The sequence below is a fragment of the Penaeus japonicus genome, unplaced genomic scaffold, assembly GCF_977035675.1.
Source record: "Penaeus japonicus unplaced genomic scaffold, GWHDUDI00000001_assembly GWHDUDI00000034, whole genome shotgun sequence".
Classification (NCBI taxonomy): domain Eukaryota; kingdom Metazoa; phylum Arthropoda; class Malacostraca; order Decapoda; family Penaeidae; genus Penaeus; species Penaeus japonicus.
The window spans coordinates 13,369,637-13,387,136 of NW_028234436.1; the positions used below are offsets into that span (position 1 = coordinate 13,369,637).

At 38.3% G+C, this 17,500-nt stretch overlaps 3 non-coding genes across 3 annotated transcripts; 2 read left to right on the forward strand and 1 right to left on the reverse strand.

The window, feature by feature from the left end:
• Positions 1-14,866: 14,866 nt before the first annotated feature.
• TRNAL-CAA (transfer RNA leucine (anticodon CAA)) lies at positions 14,867-14,982 on the forward strand. Its single transcript has 2 exons — positions 14,867-14,904; positions 14,938-14,982. It is a non-coding gene; the product is annotated as a tRNA-Leu (tRNA).
• Positions 14,983-15,814: 832 nt separating this feature from the next.
• On the forward strand, positions 15,815-15,930 carry TRNAL-CAA (transfer RNA leucine (anticodon CAA)). The gene is made up of 2 exons: positions 15,815-15,852; positions 15,886-15,930. It is a non-coding gene; the product is annotated as a tRNA-Leu (tRNA).
• A 914-nt stretch (positions 15,931-16,844) lies between these two features.
• On the reverse strand, positions 16,845-16,960 carry TRNAL-CAA (transfer RNA leucine (anticodon CAA)). Its single transcript has 2 exons — positions 16,923-16,960; positions 16,845-16,889 (listed from the first exon to the last, which is right to left on the reverse strand). It is a non-coding gene; the product is annotated as a tRNA-Leu (tRNA).
• Between the last annotated feature and the right edge of the window lie 540 nt (positions 16,961-17,500).

A 17,500-nucleotide genomic window follows, 5' to 3' on the forward strand; every position in this document is an offset into this window, starting at 1 on the left:
GCCACGAGATGGATACTGGGACGAATGTGCCCAAATCGCTGAAGGAGAAGATATACCGCTCCACACAGATCCAAGAAACGTCGGATACTACGTTAAGCAACAGCGAAACTCTACCAAGATCGAAGAGAGCGCAGAACCAGTACGGAGTGAGCCAGGACCTAGTAGAATTCAGCCGACAACTACACCAGGAGGAACCAGCGAACGTCGACCCTTACCGAGCTCTCCAATACTTGGTAGAAGTAGGCAACGACGTCCTTTCTTCCCAATCTTCTACCGAAAAGATCAGACTAGCAGTAAAATGGATGCAGAGGGTGTACAACTACTACACGGACTACATAAAGAAGCCGATCCGAGGAAGGGTAACTCAGACTCCGAACTGGATAAGGACGTCCAGCCGACTCCTACCGCACCTCCGACGGACGATCGTTCAGCTGAGAACAGTGGGTTCACAGAGACAGGACTGGGAGGATTCGAAAAATGTGATCTCTCGGCTGTGGAACCACATGAAAGAAAGAACGACCAAAGGAGCCTGGTGGAATCTAGAGAACCTGGACCAAGAAGTAGTAAGAAACCAACCGTCATCACGTCAACCCCCGGTTCAGGTACCAAAAAGTCCAGAAAGACCAAGAGACAACAAGAGAGTTCGTCCACAGGAGGAAGACGGGGAGAACGACGAGTCAAGCGACGACTCGAATACGGGGATGAAGAAGAAGAAGCAGAGACCAAATCAAGACCGAGAAAACATGGAAAGTCAAGATCAGGACGACGAAGAGATGGACGCACAGGAAGAGACGGGGGAAAGAATGAGACAGAACCTGGTAGTAGAGCAGACAGTGACCCTGGACAATGGTTCGAAGATGAGTGGTCGCTTCTACAGGCTGAAATTCCCTCAGCCCAACCAGGACAGACTAGCCGAACTGAAAGAAGAGCTCAGTCAGCTGACTCTACAGGACATCCCGGAGCCGCTGATAGACCTCCGTCCCAATGTCATGATACACCACTCGTCCAGCTCGATGACAGTTACATTAACAAACTGCTCGAGCCGACAGATACGCCAGACATTTTTGACGATGATATACTCATGGATGAACTCCTCCAGGAACTCCTGCTCGAAGATCCACAAGTACCTCTACAATCAGATTCAGCAAGTCTACCAGGTTCACCCGAACGCCATGGAAGAGAACATGCAGACGATAGTCATGGGGAGACTAAAAGACCCAGAACACCTCCAGCTCCAAGAAAGTCCCTGGCCCCTCGGAAAACGAACGTGGCAACACTACCTGACGGGGGACGTCGACCCAGAAGTCCGAAGGACGTTCAAGACAAGATCAAGGGACGCAAAGGAAAAGAGAAGATTAATCATGGCAACCAAGGAGAGAAAGAAACAGAGTCTACAAGAGGAACTACAGCTCAACATGGACGATATCAACGAAATGGTACAGCAGTGGGAAGAGGAAGACATGATGATGCAGAACCCGACGCCGAGATCTGGACAAACCTCTGGTCCTTCGTCATCTACGGCCGAAACATCAGACCCAACAGATCCAGCAAGATCAACTACGCCTACGTCGTCCACGGAAAGGGAACACCCCGAGAGCACGTACACATCGTCTTCCAGTGCCAACACTCAAACCGGTGGCGAAGTGTGGACGGAATTATCAAATCACTTGAACTCTCTGCAACCCAAGCTGCGGTCGCTAAAACAACACTTATACAGATCCGGAATCCCCTCAAGTATTCGCTTTATCTTAGCCGCAGTGGTATCACCGGATCGTGGACACAAGTTAACGATGGAATTGGTCTGATACGCCAATTTCTGATCGAATACCAGCACATCATTGCGGCCGAGAGCGTAGACGAAGAAACGGGACTCACCCACTGCTCCAAGATACTCGACGATGCCCGAGTTGCAAGGTCCGTCGAAAAGACCAAGATGAAGACCTACGACGCCCAACTGGACATGTGCAACGAGCTCTTCGACAAGTACAGGCCCATGGCACCGGGAGACCCGACACTGGTACAGCAGTGGGAAGAGGAAGACATGATATATACGCGGCCAAGACCACACTGGCAGAGCCTGAACCCAAAACCCAAAGGGTAAGGAAGCCACGGCCATCCAGAGTGAAGGTCAAGGAGACCAAGAGTTCTCCACCTCCCAGGAGACCCAGCCCTTCTAATGGCTCGACCTGTCCTGACGACAGTGACGTGTCCAGTGAGGAAATCACGATCAGTGAGGAACTCACCAAGGAGTTGTCAGACTCAGAAATGTCTGACGTTACCCACACTGGGGCGTCGGACACTGAGACCGATTATGTCGACGTCATTGACGATGCAGACTTAATGGACTCAGATTAGCACAATGGCTCCTAATCTAAGAATACTGCAGTGGAATATCAATAGCTTTTCCCGGAGGAATGCCCTTCTCCACCCGATCGTGCGATCTCGGAACATTGACATTGTCATGCTCCAGGAGACTCTAACAGGAGACATTGTTCGCTTCTCGGGATATCATCCCTTTGTATTGCCCTCTAATGAAGGCACCAGAGGTTTGATTACCCTCGTGAAGTCGACTATCCCCTGCTCCTTGATTGCCGATCCTGTGCAGTGTGGAGAAGGTGTTGAACTCCTTGCCGTTGAGATCCTTATGGCTGGGGGTCCCCTCAAGCTGTATAATGTTTACAGCAGGCCAACCTGTAGGAGCTTAGATATTAGTGAAGTCTGTGCTGCTGCGGCACACGAGCCAATTCTCATAGGGGGAGACTTCAATGCCCACCATCCCATCCTGGCTCCCACGCGGAGCCGGGATGCGGCAGGCTATCACATAGCCTATCACATGCCCCGAGATTGCTATTCTCAACAACCAGGAGCCTATGCACGTTGGCGGGGCTTTACCTTTGTCATTGCGGCCCTGGTCGAGAGAATTAGTTGGTCTGTGGACAACACTGCCACGAGCAATCACTATGGGATAGTCACCACCATCTTGGATGCTGGCCCGGCACCCGTGCCCCAGCACAATCCTCGATGGAAGGTGGACAGGGCCAACTGGAAAGCTTTCCAGGAAGCCCTGGCCAGGTGCCTTAGAATCAGTGAATTCTCACTTAATGATAATGTGGATACACTTGAGGCAAGCCTCGACTAGTTAATGCCATAGACGAGGCAGCCTCAGAGACCAATTCCAAAACTCGTCTGGTACTACAATGATGAAATTAAGGAGCTCAACCACAGAATCAATATGTGCAGAAGACACTTCCGCAGACAGAGAACCCCTGAGAACCACGCTCTTTTGAAAGAGGCTCTCAGGGATGCTCAGGAAACTGCTAAGAGGGTAAAGCAGGAAAAGTGGCTGGAGTGGTGTGAGTCCTTTGGCCACCAAACCTCCCTTACAGAGCTGTGGAACTGTATCAGACGGGCCACAAATCGCTCAGCCCCCAGAAAGACCCACCATGAACCGCTTGCACTCTTACATCTCATCAACAAGTCCTGGGAGACTTCGTCACTACCACAGTGCTGAAAGAGGGCTGACATAGTTCCCATCCCTAAACCAAAGGAGCCGGGCCGGTACCGCCCCATCTCTCTACTCAGCTGTCTGGGAAAGACGGCGGAGAGAATGGTACTGAACCGGCTCCAATGGAAGCTGGGACCTCCACATGAACACCTACATGGGTTCACAAGGGGTAAGGGGTTTAAAAGGGGTAAGAGCACTGCTCACAGCATGGCCACCTTACTGAGCACTGTCAACAACACCAGATCTGTCATTGTTTTCCTGGACCTGGAGAAGGCTTTTGAACTGGCGAACCCACTCGCCATTCAAGAGGTCCTGATCCGCAAGGGAATCAAGGGCAGACTGCTTGCTTGGATTGGTGACTATTTTCGGGACAGAACTGCCAGAGTGAAGTTCCAAGGTCACCTTTCCAGGCACTTACCCCTGGAGAATGGTACTCCACAAGGGGGGGTCCTCAGCCCGGCTCTGTCTTCTTCTTTCTTCTTTTTGAAGGTTTTAGACTATGTGTAGTCTATATTCCCTGAGTCTTTTTCTTTCTTCTTCACTTCTTTCTTCTTTCAATTTTTTTTCACTATCTTTATATGATGTCTATGATTTTTTTTTTCTCCTTAGGAAGATTTTTGTATGTCTGAGTATGTAGTACTTATTTTCAGAGGGTTGATTTTCAGCTGTAATAAGGAGATTTGTTGTTAGGGTGTTGATTTTTATTTTTTTGAGGGCTTCTTTTAGTTTAGTTCTGTGCGAGTGATGTCTTGGGCAGTATAATAATAAGTGCTCTATACTTTCTACTTGGGTGTTGCACCATCTGCAGTTTGGATTATCTACAATATTGAGTTTGTGCAGGTGTTGATTTAGTCTTGTGTGGTTAGTCTTCATTCTGGTTATACATACATCTAGTTTTCTGTCTTTTAATCTTGTCCATGTTTCTGGTTTGTTGTCTTTTATGTAATTTTTTTTCTAGGACTGATAGAAGGTAAAGTTCCCAGTTTTCTATTATTTTTTTTTCTTATTTCTTTTATTTTTGTTTTTGTGTCCTGGGGTATGGTTATGGAGTTTGAGATGTCATGTGCTTTTTTGGCAGCTTGGTCTGCTATCTCATTCCCTTTTGTATTTTTATGTGAAGGTATCCATTGAAATATTATGTTTTGATCTCTCTGTGTAAATTGTAGGATTAAATTTTGTATCTTATATATTGTGCTTTTTGTAGTGTTGTGGTTTACTGTTTTTTATTAAGTGCAAAACAGCATTTGAGTCTGTTAAGATTACTGGATTTGATAAATTATTGTTTTGAATGTATTGTAAACTTTGTTCTATTGCATAGAGTTTTGCTTCTGTAATTTCTGTGTTAGGTGGGAGTTTCCAAATTGTTGATATTTTTTTTGTTTTCTATGTATATGGCTGCTGTTGTGGAGTTTGTTTCTGTTATTTTTTATCCATCTGTGTATATTTGGTTAAAGTTTTGGTATTCTGTATTTATGAGTGAGTGGAAGTGTATTTGTATTATTTGATGTGAGTAGTTTTTTAGGTATGTGTTCATGAATTCTGTTCTTACAATGTTTGTAAAGTCATACCATGGGGGGATTGGAGTGATATTAGGGGTTGCACTAATTTGTACTTTGATTTTCATTTCATCACAAGTATTTAGTACTCTGTGGAGAAGTAGTTTATTGTCTTTGGTTGGATTATAGCTTTCTATATTTTTTATGATCATTTGTTTTATTGGAGTATTTGCTGTTTTTTCCAGTATTTTCATCATTTACTGACATTCTATAATTTTAATTCTTTGTTTCAATGGTAAGGTGTTTGTTAATGTTTGTAATGATATTATCGGGGTTGATTTAAAACAGCCTGTTGCGATTCTTAGAGCTTCGTTTTGAATTGTTTCTAGCTTTATCAATTCTGTGTTATTTGCTGATCCATATATAGTTATTCCATAGTCTATATTGGGTTTAATGTAAATTCTAAAGAAATTTATCAGAGTTTCCCTGTTGGCTCCCCAAGAAGTGGATCCTAACTTTTTCATTATGTTGATTTTTGACATTATTTTAATTTTCAATTTTTCTATATTTTTATTCCAATTTAATCTAGGAGCATCAAATTTTATTCCTAGTATTTCATGACTTGTGGAGAAGGTTAGTTCTTTATTATCTATTTTTATGTTTGGTATGTTTCTTATTTTATTATTGGTGAAACACATTTTGCTTTTACTTATATTGATTTTTAAGTCTCATTTGTCGGTCCATTCTTTTATCTTTTTGAAACCATTTTCTAAATTTTGCATTGCTTTTCTGTAGTCTTGATTGATTGAAATAATTGTGAGGTCATCTGCATAGATGATTTTATGAATTTTGGGTGGCAGTTGTACGTCTGACATTAGTAAATTAAAAAGGATAGGGCTAATGGGGGAACCTTGGGGTACCCCGCATGTGATGTTACCTGATGAGTTTTTTTTTGTTTCCAATTGATATTTTGTATGATCTGTCTTGTAAAAGGTTATGTATCCATTTGAGAGAGGAACCTGTTATTCCCATATTTTTTGTCTTTATTAATATTGCATCATAGTTTGCCGAATCATATGCTTTCTCAAGATCTAGACAAGCCACTAGAGCATATTTCTTTTCTTTTTTGGCTTGATTTATGTGTAATTATATTATATGTAGTGCATCTATTGTTGTTTTGTTGGGTCTAAATCCACTTTGGTCTTTGTCTAATTTTTCATGGGTTTCTATCCACCATATTAATCTTTTTGTGATGATGTTCTCAAAGATTTTACCCATGCATGACAATCTGCTAATAAATCTATATGATTTTAGTTCTTTTGGGTCTTTCCCCGGTTTTAGTATGGGGTTTATCAGTGCAGTTTTGAATTCAGCTGGGAATTGTCCTGAGTTCCAGTAATTGTTAAGATTTTTTAGAATCTGTTTTAATATGTTGTTAGGTGCTTTTTTGTAAAATTCATATGGGATTTCATCAGGACCATATGCTTTCCCATTTTTAGTTTCTTTTATTGTTTTTGTTAGTTCGTTCATGGTTATTGCTCTATTTAAATCTGTTGATTCTGAGTTGTTCAAAATATCCTCTTTTTCTTTTCTAGTTATTAGCTGTTTAGGATTTTTATTTGTTTTTTTTTCAAATTCACTTTTGAATAGATTTAACTTTGCATTAGTTTTTGAAATTGGTAAATCATGGTGGATAACGGGTAATCTTTTATTGTTGTTTTCCCCATTATTTTCTTTATAAAGTACCAATTTTTTTTTGGTTGGGGCTCTAAAATCTAGTGTTTCACTGTATTTTTTCCATGACTGTCTTTTTTTATCTTCAATTATTTTTCTAGTTTCTACTGCTAATCTTTTATATTCAGACTTATTTTTGGTATTTGGACTTTTTCTCCACAAATTATAGGCTTTGTTCCTTTTTTTCATTATTTCGTTACAAGTCTTATTCCACCAGGGTTTGTTCGGTTTTTGTTTTGTTTTTATTACGTTACTAAATTCAAAGTATTTTTCACCGGTCTTCTTTATTACTTCTAATATTTCTTTTAAAGTTGTTAAGTTTTTATCTTCAACTGCATTTAGTTCTGTTTTGTATTTTTCCCAGCCGGTATCGTTAAAAAACATATCTTTTCATTTGTACTTATATTATTTCTGATGGTATCATCTTTAATGATTATTGGTAAATGGTCACTTCCTAAATTTGGACCTGTTTCAATTAATAGATGGCTTAGCTGAGGTGAACCTATTGCAAGATCTATTGTAGATTCTTTGTTAGATCTAGGATCTATTCTTGTTATTAGACCTGGTGGAGTCAAAGTGATTAAATTTTTTCTTGAGATAAATTCTGCTAGGTTTCTGCCTGTTTGGTTCGTTAGTCTTAGATCTATTTTGGGGTCCCATAGGGGATGATGAGCATTGGAGTCACCTATCAGTAGTTTTGGATTGTTTATTTGTTCTTCATAAAATTCGAAGAATTTTTGTTCTATTTTATTACATGGGTTATATATCAGCAATATATTTAGCCATATATTTTTGTGACTGATTTTTATTCCTAAGATTTCTATTTTGTCATGATAATTGTCTCCTAGGTTTAGGGTTTTGAACTGAATGTTGTTTCTGACACATAATGCTAACACCCTACCTATCTGATTTTGTCTATCTTTTTCTTATAATTTCAAAGTTTTGTAAGTCAAATTTATCTTTGTCTTTTAGCCATGTTTCACTAATAACTATTAAGTTTGGATCCTCTCTAAAAATCAGGTAGTTCAGATCTGTCTTTTTGTTTAGGATTGATCTTGCATTCCAAAAAATTATTTTATTCATTATTTGCACATAAATTATTTATTACGGGCATTATTTCAAATATGGCTTCTGAAATTATTGTTAATATTGATGTTCCTTGTTTGAATTAGTTTACAATATTTGATATTATCTTTATTATATTTTTTATGATTCCTAACCATGAACTATTTGATTTTGTATTATCCTTGGAAGTTTCGGGATCTTTATCTTTTATTAATGGTGTGGGGAGAGACCATGTTATTGGGGATTTGTTTATTTCGATTGTTGTTGTGGGTGTATGTTTGTGTGTGTTTCTCTGATGTTTAGGTGATTTAACACCCTCATGTTAAGCATCCTCGACATTCCACTCCCAGTGGGGTGCAAGATCATCTCATATGTAGATGATCTGGCAATTATCTCTACTGGGAGACAGAATGAGAACCTAGTCAGAAAGACCCAGCGTTGTCTGGATCTAATGTCTGAGGAATACCGCAGAGTCGGGCTTAAGATCTCAGCAGCCAAATCGAAGGCAATGGCGCTGAAACAGGATGTCCGAGACCAAAGGCTGCGAGTCCAAGGGTTAGAGCTATAGTGGGTTCACGTCTTCCAATACCTGGGTGTATGGGTTGACAAGAACCTCACCTTCCGCTCGGAGATTTAATACCTCCTAGAACGGACCAAGGAAAGACTCTCTGTCATAAGAGCTCTGTCAGGGCGGCGCTTAGGGGCTGGGCACCGTGTACTAAGATCCTTCTATGTGCACGCTGTCCGTTCCATCGTGGACTACACCTCCATCGCCCTGATTACAGTCAAGCCTGGACTAAGGAAAAGGCTTGACGTCATGCAAAACGAGGCCGCCAGGATCATTCTGGGTGCTCCTGGAAGGGCTAAGGTTACCAACCTCCTCTTGGAGGCCAACCTCTTCCCCCTGGACATCCGGATCGATCAGATGGCGGCTCAGTTTCTTGCCAAAGTCCTACAGTCCCCGCCGGACTTGCAGCTAAGTCAAAAAGTGCAGCGTTGGCTTGCACAGAACCATGAACTCTTTGCCAAAAACACCTGGCTGTCTCATACAGCCAGGGTGCTCATACGCTTTGAGCTCAAGGAGACACTGTTGGTTAAGGGCATGGACCTCCCCCACCCTAACTATGCCACAGCCCCGCTGTGGGCAAGATCCTTGATAGAGTACTCTGTCATGAACCTGTCAAGGAGAAAGACTCAGTACTCTCCGTCTCTTTTGAAGGCTGAGGCGGAGAGGAATATTGCAGAAATCACTCCACCGGGTAGTAAAACTTACTTCACGGATGGTTCTGTAGACCCCATTTCCCACGCTGCAGGCGCCGGTTTTGCAGCAAGGGACATAGCACAAGCTATGCGGGTATCCGACAATGCCTCCTCGCTCCAAGCAGAGGCAGTCGCTATTATGGGAGCTCTAGCCCATGCAGCCCAGACGGACGGGCATGTTGTCATACATACAGACTCTAGGGCCGCCATTGACAGCCTGCAGCAAAGCACGCCCCTTGATAACGTTTATCTTCTGACTACGATTCTTACCATTGCTCAGAGAATCCTGGATCAGGGTAGACGCATTATCATCAACTGGATTCCAAGCCATGTTGGTATTAAAGGGAACGATGTAGCTGACAGGCTAGCGGAGGAAGGCAGGAAAAAACCCTTGAGTGATCTTGTGGTGCATCCTAGCCGGGAACTGCTAAGGCGTAAAACGATGGCTGTAGGGCAGGTCGGTGCCCTGCAGCGACATAGAGAGGAAGCGAGAACCTCCCCCTCGGCCAGCTGGTACTCAGACGCCACAAGCTATGAGTCGCTGATACTCTCTCCTAAAATACCAAGGCGAGCCGAAGTCAATCTTCACAGACTGAGATTAGGCTACCCTTGTGCGTGGCAAATCATACCCACCATGGGGCATGATGAGCGACGCTGTAGACATTGTGGCGCGCCGGACGCCAAGATAGAGCACTATCTGATGGAATACGAGCACACTCGCTTCCTCAGGCAGGGCCCAGAGACGACAGCCGCCGGGTTGGTAAGGCGGCTATGCCTATTGCTTGCTCCCTGGCAACTGGAGCGCCTTCAGGCAATCCAACCGCCACGGTAAGCATTCAGTGATGATGATCAGGTGAGTCAGCACTTATAGCTGGCAGAGGCCGGGCCGCCTCGTGCATATAGCCCGGGCGAAGGGACGTCTTCGCAAATCTCTCTGAACTAACTGAACTGACCCCACATCAATGTATTAAATAGTGCCCACGCCTATGTAGTTAGTCAGGTTGGTAAATATAGAACTAAAACTAAATGATAATAATAAAATAATTTCTTTTGTAGATCAAGACTCAGGTATCACCTTATGTAACTCGCACAGGGTTCTCCAGGCTTTGAAAATTCTTGATAGAGGTGCTGTAAAATTGTAATTGATTAATTTTGTAAATAAGTAAGCTAAACTATAATTCAGCCTAGCTTGAGGTACAAAAAGCCAAGCAACAATTTTATGTTATCCGATGTACGAGATGAAGTATATCATACTCAAAATTTCCAATACAATTTATATAATGGCCATAAAAATAATACCAAAGCCTGTCAAAGTATGTCTATACTATGGCTATGACTATACATCAAATATATCCAAAGCTTCCTGCTGTCTCTGCACTTAGCCAGGATGGTAAATAAAGGATTAAAATAGACTAAAACTCTTCCTCTCTCTCTTTTTTACTCTCTCTCTCTCTCTCTAATAGTTTACATGCAGTAATTTTACAGATACTGGAACAAATACTTTCGAGTTTTTGTAACAGAATGTTGTAGCTATCTCTAATGTTCCTTGAAGTAAAATATGAAAGAAACTAGATGAAAAATACTTTGTTTCATCAGATTATTGGAACGACAGTGTTTGTTTTAAAGAAATGACAAAGGAAAGTCTCAATTTTGTAATTGCTGTATCTTTTGCCTTTGCATCCATGCTATCAAAAGGATTAAACAAAATGAATAGTTGAACTTTCATCATGCTTTCTCATTTGCTACAGAACTTGCATAGTGATCTGAGAATATCATATTTCAGTATTTTGAAAGTTAATCGTAATGTATATATATATATATATATATATATATATATATATATATATATATATATATATATATATATATATATATATATATATATATATATATATATATATATATATATATACTGTGTGTATATATATATATATATATATATATATATATATATATATATATATATATATATATATATATATATATATATATATATATATATATATATATATATATACTGTGTATATATATAATGTGTGTGTGTGTGTGTGTCTGCATGCAGGTTTTTCTTTTCTTTCTTTTATTTTTGTCATGCTTTGGTTCCCAGTATCATAAATTTGAAACAAAATTGCATGTTAAACGTAATTATCTTGGTCTGCCTGCTCAGTTGTATTAGTATACCTTTACTTATGGGATTTGTATCATTCATCATATCCATCTCTATGTTTATGTGTATTTGGGTGTATGCGAGTATGTCTATACTTGTGTATGTGTCTAGGTTTGTGTTTTACTTATGTGTGTGTGTATGTGTGTGTGTGTGTATGTTTGTGTGTGTAACATTCTAGCAAACCATCCGCTAAAACATTTTCAACCAATTCCTAAAATAGTATGATTTCTAAATCATAAATCTTGTTGAATCGTGAGGTTAATTGGTTACCGAATTTGAATTCTTGGTTTTATCTGGAATTATTCATCTGGCAAGCACATGGTATTATTGCTGGACATTTTTTTAACGAAAAAAAAGCCTAAGCAGAGATAATCTATTTATTTAGTTTCTGTATTTCTGTGTCGAGTATTTAAAGGAAAATGCTGTGACGACTAATAATTGACTAATTATAAACAGCAAAAATGACGATATAGTATAATCATTAACGAATATATTTTGAGTAAATAAATGAATAAGGACAATAATTATAACAATTATAATGATGATAAGAACAATGATGATAACATTTATGATAATGAAGATGGTGACAATATGATGAGGTAACGATTACGAAGTAATAACAATAAAATTATGGTAATGATAACATAGCATATATAATAATGATAAATAGCGATGATTTTATTTGATATCAAGGAATCGCTAGACGTTTAGTATTTTCGAAAATAAGATATCGTTCATACGTTTCCCAAAAAGCCACAATAAACTCTCTGGAATCAACTTTACTGATTTCAGTTATGAACAAAGTGTGGATATAGGCTTTGGCATACCTCTTGCTAGGATCTCACACGTAATAAGAACCTCCAACAGGGAGAACTTGATAGAGGAGACAAACTTTTAAAGATCTGGACGCTGTAGCATAAAACATCATGACCAGTTTTCGCAGGAGAAATTCATTTATGGTTCATATAAGACAAGAACAAGACAATGTGATATTGTGACTTTCCAACGAGGAATATAAACGAACACTTGAACATTATATCTTAGAGTGTTATGTGATACAGACTTTCAGGCCACCTTATTTCATATCATCAAATGTATTAGAATATGTATTCATGCCATATTCAGTTATAATCATTTATCAAATGTATTTTTATTGTTGATATACTAGAGAATATGATCATGTTATTACCTTAATGTGTAATATAATGTTATTAATAATGTCATGAACCTACATCAATGTATTAAAGAGTGCCGACGCCTATGTAGTTAGCCAGGTTGGTAAATATAGAACTAAAACTAAAAAATAATAATAATAAAATAATCTGACAGGAATTCCCATAGCCACAAAATTTCTCTTGTAGATCAAGACTCAGGCATCACCTTATCTAACTTGCAAAGGGATTTCCAGGCTTTGAAAACTCTTGATAGAGGTGCTGTAAATATTGTAATTGATTATTTTTTTGTAAATAAGTAAGCTAAACTATAATTCAGCCTAGCGTGAGGTACAGAAAGCCAAGTGACAATTTCATGTTATCCGATGTATGAGATGAAGTATATCATATTCAAAATTTCCAATACAATTTATATAATGGCCATAAAAATAATACCAAAGCCTGTCAAAGTATGTCTATACTATGGCTATGACTATACATCAAATATAGCCAAAGCTTCCTGCTGTCTGTGCACTTAGCCAGGATGGTAAATAAAGGGTTAAAATAGACTAAAACTTCTGTGACATTGGAAAAAGATATAAACAATTTATTCATCCACATACATCCAACTCCCAATTTTTTAAAACAAAAGCCTCAATTAAAAGAATCTCACCACGTCAACCCGTTTTGTCACAAGCTGTAAATAATGATTGGTAGATTTTTAGCTTTTTTAGCTTTCATAACATTTTTTTTCTTTAGTTACAAAGACCACTTAAAAGCACATGCCTTTTTTGTAGCAGTCTGACTTGGTTGGGTATTTTGATGAACATAGCGAGCACATAGAGACAGACAGACAAACAAATATATTGATGGAACGATAGAGAGAGATAGGGGGGAGAGAAAGAGAGAGAGAGAGAGAAAGGGGGGAAAGAGAGAGACAGAAAGAAAGTTCATGTTGTTGTACACAACGAATATATCAATAATATGATATCGTTGAGTATGATATGTTAATGACACCAATGAGAATAATATTATCCGTATAAGATGATAATGATATTTGTAATATCAATATCGATGATAATGATAATAATAAAGAATATCAAAGGTAGGCAAATCAAGTAATACAAACAATTATTAGCCAAAACTGACAGCAATAAATGATGATGATGATTGTAATGATAAGAATCATTGTTGTAATGATAATCATTATCATTAGCATAATAATAATGATGATAATGATAATAACAACAACAACAGAAGTAAATCATAATGATAATCATGATGAAGATGATGATGATAGCGATATCAAAAATAATAATGATAATCATGATAATAGTAATATCAATACTATCAGCACTATCAGCATTATCATATTCATAATGATTTTAGAAATGATCATCATTAATTCTTAGTATGATCACCATTGATAGCATCACCATACTTACCATCATTCTTCATGCTATCATTCTCCAAAGATGGACAGATCCCTTCCACAGTAGAAACAAATATAATAAAATATACAAATATAAGAACCGCATTGATTCAAGCTATTGCAAAGTACTGCATTTCGATTCAGGATATAGTGCACTATTATGCCCTATTTATAGAAATTTCCTCCAATGTTTACAGGCAATGACGTCAATCCTTTTTAGTGTAGACTTCTATAATAGAAGTCATACAAAGACCAGTTCTGATATGAATTCCAGTGAACGAAATGAAAGGATGACACTTTTTGCTGCATCAGATATCATTTGCAATAAGTAATTTGCAATAACTAATCAAGATTAAGTAAACATCGGGACGACAGTTTTTTTTTTTTTTTTTATCCATCTCTAGCTTTGCTTCCTTCGACAAACATACGCAATTTCAGAAGTAGAGACAGACAAATACAGACACAGAAACATGTATTGCTTTCTTTATCGCGAATTCCTTATATATCCTCTTTCTTTTTCTTCTCTCTCTCTCTATCTATCTGTCTATCTCTCTCTTTGTCTGTTTCTCTCTCTTTTTGTCTGTGTCTGTCTGTCTCCCTCTCTCTCTCTCTCTCTCTCTCTTTCTCACTCTCTCTCTCTCTCTTTCTCTCTCTCTCTCTCTCTCTCTTTCTCTATTTCTCTCCCCTTATCTCTCTCTCTCTCTCACTCTCTTTCTCCCACTCACTCCCTCTCACTCACTCACTCTCTCTCTCTCTCTTTCTCTTTGCATATATACAAACTGCATATCTCATAGTAAAAAGGACAACAGCAATAACACTTCTTGCTAAATACAAAAACTTTTTTTTCAACAACTGGATGGTCTTTTTTGTAGCCTTTTATTCCTCTTTTCGTCGTATTGAAATAATTATTAGAATTAAGTAGGGTAATCGTTTTATCTCCTTATAAACATAAACCTTATTGCAAAACTATATATATATGTGTGTGTGTGTGCCAGTTAATATTATTTTCTTCTCATTTTCAGCATTTTCATTTTGTATACATCTTTCCCGAAGGATGTCAGGATGACCGAGCGGTCTAAGGCGCCAGACTCAAGGAACACTTCCCTCCGATAGAAGGGCTTCGGGCTTTCTGGTCCTCTCTGAGGGCGTGGGTTCGAATCCCACTCCTGACACACACTTTTCTGTATCTCTTGCTTACTTGCCTCCATCCTTCCATCCCTCTCTCCCTCCTCCCTTCCCTAACTTCCTGGTAAAGATAGTAATGATGATAACAATGATAACCATGATAATATTCATTTTTTATTGATATCTTTCTATGCGTATCTACATAACGATGTGTATGGATACTAAATGCGGTGTGAACTTCCCTTCGATAAACAGAAACCATATTGAAAACGGATGCCAAGTTGCTTTATGTTGCAAATTATCCGATAATCTAATAATGGAAAATGAGAATCTTTATTTTGCCGGTTCCTTCATTTGGTGTGTTCTACTTTGTTGCCATACATCATATTGTTAAACCTTTCTCTCGCTCTCTCTTTCTCTCTTCCTCTCTGTATCTCTCTAGTTCATTTCTTAAATCTTTCTCAATCTCTCCTCATTTCATTGCAACTCTTGTACATTTTGCTTCTCTCTGAATCTCTCTCTCTCTATTCTTTACAAATGCTCTTGGTACAGGCTGCAGGTAACTCTAGGACATCTGCCTCCTTATTTTATTTATTTTTTCATTCGTGTTATTAGAATAACATAAATGAAATGGTTTAATCTTTATCATATCTTTGACGATCTATTTTTCCCTTAAGAAATTGTAAATCGTTTATCTTTTTTTGTAGAATATTTCCAGCCCTTGTGAAAATGTATGCATGATTAACTATTATCAAGACTATTAAACTATAAGAAAATTATAAAAAAAATGTCCGTCTTTCGCGAGCAGAATCAATCTTCAGACATATAATCGCTCTAATATTTGTTTATTGTATTTATATGATATGATGGCAGTATTAAGTCAGGATGGCCGAGCGGTCTAAGGCGCCAGACTCAAGGAACACTTCCCTCCGATAGAAGGGCTTCGGGCTTTCTGGTCCTCTCTGAGGGCGTGGGTTCGAATCCCACTCCTGACACACACTTTTCTGTATCTCTTGCTTACTTGCCTTCCCGTACTCACTCGCTCACTCACTAACTAACTCATTCCCTCACTCATTCACTCACACTCCCTAAAGTTTGATTAAAGCAGATAAAATCTTGATAAAATGAGTACATATTTTTTCTATAAGGTTTTTGAAATAATGTCGTAAACATAATCAGCAAAATATGATTATCATATGCAAAATATATACACACACAAAATCATCAAACCACCAACATTTAAATGAATAACACTTGTATGTACTTATCAAGCGAAGTTGTTTTTTTAGACGAGAAAACAGTATCGAAAACTTTCCGAATGTCAAGATTTCTAAACTTATCTTTTAATTAACTCCTTATGATAGGTTTTGCCATGCATTTATGTAGATAAAGATAAAGATGTCTACTGAGTTAAAAGTAGGATATATTTCCCGTAGCACATAAGACTACATTACTTACGGTCTTGAAATTATGAAGGTCATTCACAGATCTACTGTAGTCAATATCAGTAATGTAATTTTTCTTCAATTGAAAAAAAGTCAAATCTTTATCGCAAATAACTCGTGTAATTGAAACATTCCTGCTTTTTAAGAAATATAAACGAAGGCCATTTCATACAAAGACACTGTAATTGTTACGTGACCCGTTTTCCTCTTGTATCCATATATATGCAAATTTGTTTCCCACCTTCTATTAATCCGAATGACGATTTTATTTTTATTTTTTTCTTTTTTTTTTTTTTTTTTTTTTTTTTTTTTTTTTTTTTTTTTTTGTCTATTCAACATACATGTTTAAATTAATATTTTCTTTAAAACACTGACTTGTGTTTCTGATATAAAAGAAAACACTTACAACATTTAGAGTGAGTGAGGAACGAAGGGCAAGTAAGTAAGAGTTAGAGAAAAGTGTGTGTCAGGAGTGGGATTCGAACCCACGCCCTCAGAGAGGACCAGAAAGCCCGAAGCCCTTCTATCGGAGGGAAGTGTTCCTTGAGTCTGGCGCCTTAGACCGCTCGGCCATCCTGACTACTTTGAATGAAAGGTCTATTCAAAATAAAAGTTTAATTGACCTTACAGGAATCTTGTTGGGTTGAACCTTTGGTGCTAATTTATAGATCTATGTTGTATCTATTGTGTTTATATTCAGTGCATTAGCATTCATTACATCATTCATGTGAGTAATCCTTATACTGTGAACTGAGTTCTGACTTTGATATTATCGAATATTTACAGACGAGAAAGTTATAATGTTTAGCCGAGAGACACAGGATCTAAATACTTTCTGTTACAGGATCCGCGTATATACATATTTATGTGTGGGGTATGAGTGTATTCAGTTATCTTAATACACTACTATAAACTATATGTGTGTTGCTTCTGTGTATATGACTATAATTAAACAACGATAGCTTTGCAGAATAACAAAAAATACATAACAAAGAAATGAAAAGACGTCAGACATCGCAACCTTACACCACAAAGCGAATGTTGTACGTGACTTTCCAATTTCTTGAAGCTGGTAATGAGGGCCAGCTGTTTTTGGCTTTACAGAGGACAGTGCGAATAA